We start from the raw sequence: 5451 nt of genomic DNA, 5'->3' as shown, positions 1-5451 counted from the left end.
CTAACAATTTGATATGCACAATACTTGAACAGATAAGGGTCATCCCAAAAGAAATTCTTTATTTCCGTAAAAAATTTGGCCTTGTCTTGCTTGGTCCAATGCTCCGAAAGTTGACCTGTAACAAGATAATTACCGATATCAGCATACCACGGTAAAACTTCCACACTCATTAATTGTTCATCTGGAAATGACTCATTCAATGTTAATGGTTCTGTAATTATGTCAAAATGGAGACGAGAGAGATGGTCAGCCACAACATTCTCTGTGCCTTTCTTATTTTAAATTCCAAATCAAATTCCTGCAAAAGTAACACCCAACGAATTATTCTATCTTTTGTATCTTTCTTTGTGAGCAGGTATTTAAGAGCAGCATGATCTGTGAATACAATTATTTTACAACCAATGAGATAAGATCGAAATTTATTTAATGTAAACACTACTGCTAGTATTTCTTTTTCAGTAGTTGAATAGTTCAACTGTGAATCATTTAATGTCATACTAGCATAGTAAATAACATAGGGAATTCGATCAACTCTTTGTCCTAAAACTGCTCCTACTGCATAATCAGATGCATCACACATGAGCTTAAATGGTAAGCTCCAGTTTGGGGGCTGAATGATGGGTAATGATGTCAACAACTGCTTTAATTTTTCAAATGTCACAAGACATGAATCATTAAAGATAAAAGGTACATCCTTAATAAGTAGATTGCATAAGGGTTTAAAAACTTTACTAAAATCTTTAATGAAACGTCTATAAAAACCGGCATGCCCAAGGAAAGATCCTACTTCTCTGACTATTTTAAGTGGAGGAAGATTGAAAATGAGATCCACCTTTGCTTTGTCAACCTCAATACCTTTCCTCGAAATGATGTGACCGAGAACAATACCTTGTTTTACCATAAAATGACACTTTTTCCAATTTAAGACCAAATTCTTCTAAATACATCTCTGCAGAACTAGTGTTAGATGATGTAAATATTAATCAAATGAATCACCACAGACATAAAAGTCATCCATAAAGACTTTAAGAAATCGTTCAACCATATCAGAAAAATGTTTAACATGCATCGTTGAAATGTAGTAGGTGTATTACATAATCCAAATGGCATCCTCCTATATGCAAAAATGACAAAAGGGCAAGTGAAAGTGGTTTTCTCTTTATCTTTTGGTGCTATGGGAATCTGATTATATCATGAGTAGCCATCTAGAAACCAATAAAATTCATGGCCTGCCAATCTATCAAGCATTTGATTGACAAATGGTAAAAGAAAATGGTCTTTACGTGTGACAGAATTCAATTTTTTATAATCAATGCATACACGCCATCCTGTAGTCACTCCAGTGGGTATCAATTTATTATCAACATTCGTAACTACTGTGACTTCTGACTTTTTGGGGACAACTTGCACAAGACTAACCCATGAACTATCAGAAATTGGGTAAATGATACCTGCGTCTAATAGCTTAACGACTTTAGTTCTAACAACTGCGTCTAATAGCTTAACCGACGTTGCATTTCCCTAGTAGGTTTAACATTTTCATCAAAGTGAATATAATGCATGCAGTCTACTGGGTTTATACATTTTATATCTGCTATGGTCCATCCTAATGCTCCTTTGTACTCTTTTAAAACATCCAACAACTTACCTTTTTGTTTGTCATTTAGGGATGATGAGATGATTGCCCATAGAGTGCTTTCTTCATCCAAAAACGCACATTCCAAAGTGCCGGGTAATTGTTTGAGCTCGAGTTTCGGTGGTGATTCTGATGATGGGATCAGTTTCTTCTCTGATGGTGCTAGTTGTTCAACTCTTGACTTTCATTTATTAGTATCCATGGATGATGCTGAGTCAAGTAGAGCGTTGACCTCACCGACTGATCTGTCAATATCAAAATCCAAATCAAAGTGAGTTAAACATGTTTGTAAAGGGCCGTCAACTAATCTTTCTATTAAATCTACATCAACAATTCCATCATCTGTATTGTGAGGTTGTTTGGCAATGTTGAAGATGTTTAGCTCTATAGTCATGTTGCCGAAGGACAACTGCATATTTCCAGTCCTTCATTGAATATGAGCATCGGCAGTTGCCAAGAAAGGTCGGCCTAGGATAATGGGATGTACTTCTTTAAATCCTGGATTGGTTGAGTGTCAATTACAATGAAATCAACAGGAAAATAAAACTTATCTACCTGGATAAGCACATCCCCCACTATATAACGAGGTATTTTCGTGGATCGATCTACAAGTTGTAACACCACTGGAGTTGGGTGTAATTTTCCCAGTCCAAGCTTCACGAAAACTGAATAAGGCAACAAATTTACACTAGCTCCTAAATCCAACAAAGCATTCTCAATTATGTGGTTCCCTATGCTACATGAGATAGTGGAGGAGCCTGTATTTTTACATTTTAGAGGAATTTTGTGCTGGAGTATAGAACTAACGTTTTCTGTTAAAAATGTCTTCTTTTGAACATAAATAATGTTTCTCTTTTTAGTACAAAGGTCTTTAAGAAATTTGGCATAAAATGGAACTTGTTTTATAACATCAAACAAAGGGATGTGAACACTTACCTGTTTGAAGATTTCAAGAATCTCACATGTGGATTTTCCTTTCTTTCCCTTAGCTAACCTCTGAGGAAATGGAGCTTTTGGAATGTACTCTTGTGGGTTGATTTCTTCTTTCTCATTCGATGGTGAGTCCTCAACATTCATAGGTACAATTTGATTTGCTTTTGTCGCCGACATCTCCACTTTGTTGTCGACTTCTTTCCCTTTTCGCAAGATCATAACGGCTTTGACCTCTCTCTGCTGCTGTGGTGAACTGGCACTTACTTTATTCACTCCTTTAGGATTAGACACTAGTTGACTTGGGAATTTTCCTTTCTCAATAGTCATTGCCAAGGTCTGAACTGAAGAAGCAAGTTGTCCCACCATCTTCTCGAGGCTTGAAATTGATTGAGCTTGTGAGTTGAAGCATGCTCTCATCTCATTTCGTATTTCATCAATGGTGTGGTTCTGCTGCTCGATCGTGGAGTAAGTAATATTCTTGAAATTCTGGAGTGAATCCTTCCATGGTTTGGGTTGAGAGTAGTTCTGGTTCTAATTGTATGGTCTAAATGGTGGCTAAGAGGCTTGGGGAACTTGAGGAATTGGTTGCATTGGTGGAGCGAAAGCTGCTGGTCCATTCTATTGGAATCCTTGAGATCATGAAAAATTGGGGTGGTCTCTCCATTCAGGGTTATATGTGTTGGAGTATGGGTTTTAATTTGATGGTTTTCTCATTACTCTTATTGTATTGGCTTGATCTGAGTATGAGTCATGGTCATGTGGCTCTGTTGATTTAGTAGTCGATAACGATGTTATTTGTCGAGAGAGACCTTCGCTTTGACTTCTCTAATTTCTGAATTTGACTCGCCAATGTGAACCTCATTTACTACCTTAATTCTTTTAGTAATCCTGAGTGATCGACTCCGTTGTTGGGAATTATCTGCTTGTCATTGGAAGAATTCCCAAATCTCTGATGCACTTTTTGACATTAGCTCTCCTCCACTTGTTGCCATTAGCCATTCTTGCACATGTGGCAATAATCTCTCCAAAAATTATTGGCATTGGTGCCATTTCTTGTACCCATGATGTGGACACTTCAAAAGTAGCCCATTGAATCGCTCCCATGTTTCGAAAAACTGCTCATCTTCTCTCTGGGTAAACTCTGAATTTTCCCTGCGAATAGCATTGGTTTTATGCACTGGGAAGTATTTATTCAAAAATTTTGTTACCATTTGCTCCCATGATGTAATGCTATTAGCAGGTAATGTATTGAGCCATGAACGGGCTCTATCCTTTAAAGAAAATGGGAATAATATGAGTTTAACATCATCGTCTGAAAAATTCTCATATTTAAAAGTTTGACAAACAGCATAAAAATCATTCAAATGATTATATGGGTCCTCATTTTCTAGACCATAAAATGTTGGGAGACAATTTAGCACACTAGATTTTAGTTTAAAACTCCTAGCAACTACATTTGGGTATCTTATGCATGATGTGCTCAAATTAGCTAAGGGACTGAAGTAGTCCTTAAATAGCATCTCCTGTGGTGGTGGTTGTTGTTGCAAATCCATTTCATTTTTATTTCTAATTGCAACATGTTTGTGTGTGCAAAGTGGTTTTTCAAGTTCAATATCTATAGGCTCAAGATTAGGCAATAATGACATTCGACCATGCATGTAAAGAACACAAAAAATAAATGGGAACAAAACAAATAAAAATAAAGAAGAATGAAAAATTACGGTACTAACCTTATTACGCTGTTACAACATTTTTATAAAAACACACTAAAACAAATACGTGAAATAAATTAACTAAAAATAAATTAATAAAATAAACAACAAAAAAAGAAAAAGAAAAATAACTTAAAAATTAAATTGCAGAATTGTAAAGAATAGAGAAAGAAAAGAAATTATTACCTCTAAATGCATATTCACTTTTTTTTTCTTTTTTTAATAAGAAAAAAAAAAGAAAACAAAAAAAAGAAATTATTCACAAAAATTAATTCTACGAATTAAAATAACTTACCTCCCCGGCAACGACGCCAAAAACTTGTTGTACAAATTTTCTGAACTCGCAAGCACACGAATCTATTGTAGAATAGACTAATGGTGACGAGTGTCGATCCCCCGAGCAGGTAGATTTTAATTGTGTGTAGAATTAATTTTCTAAATGGGTGGTTGGATTTCTGGTGAAAATGATTTGGAATATTCTAAAACTTAAATTAAAATGGCGAGAATGAATTGAAGATAAATCTATTGAAATGAAACACTTGGGTATTTGGATCCATATCAACATGCACCATGGGATAAATATTCCTTATTAGTGCTAATTAAATTATGAGGGGGGAATATACACCTCATGAACCACACTCTAATTAATATGGTGCTAAAGGCTTATCGTACCAAATAATAATAATTTGTACTATGGAGCCGGTGAAACCAGGGCGGTATATAGACAAGATTATTACTATTTGTCAACGAAAAGTCAAAACATCCACAAAAATTAAAGGGGAAGAGAAAATAAATTTGCCAAATAAAGCTCATGACACATGTTGAGACTTCACCTTCAACCCAAGCTTGAAAGAAAATTAGCTACTCATAATTAAACTGGGGACAAAATGGAAATTTATTAAAATACGTATAAAATATAAGATAGAGAAAGAATTACAGAAAATAGAGCCCAAAAATGAATTCAGATATGCCAAATTAGGGGGGAGAGTCCCCCTTTTTATAGATACATTGAGTAAATCATGGCCATCGGATTAAAAACATTTCGGACGCTCAAGATTGTGCCACGTCATCAGTAAATAGTACGCGGTTTGACCACGCAGTTTGAACAGTGACATGGTTTGACCACGCGGTTTAAACAGTCAACCGGTTTGAATAGGGACGCGGTTTGGT

The 5451-nt window shown here is 35.6% G+C and overlaps 1 non-coding gene across 1 annotated transcript; it reads left to right on the top strand.

The window, feature by feature from the left end:
* Positions 1-3625: 3625 nt before the first annotated feature.
* LOC112095513 lies at positions 3626-3729 on the top strand. Its single transcript, XR_002903889.1, has one exon. It is a non-coding gene; the product is annotated as a small nucleolar RNA R71 (small nucleolar RNA).
* The last annotated feature ends 1722 nt before the right edge of the window (positions 3730-5451 follow it).

Source organism: Citrus clementina, unplaced genomic scaffold, assembly GCF_000493195.1.
Source record: "Citrus clementina cultivar Clemenules unplaced genomic scaffold, Citrus_clementina_v1.0 scaffold_9, whole genome shotgun sequence".
NCBI classification, from domain to species: domain Eukaryota; kingdom Viridiplantae; phylum Streptophyta; class Magnoliopsida; order Sapindales; family Rutaceae; genus Citrus; species Citrus x clementina.
This window is presented reverse-complemented; position numbering and strand designations above follow the sequence as displayed.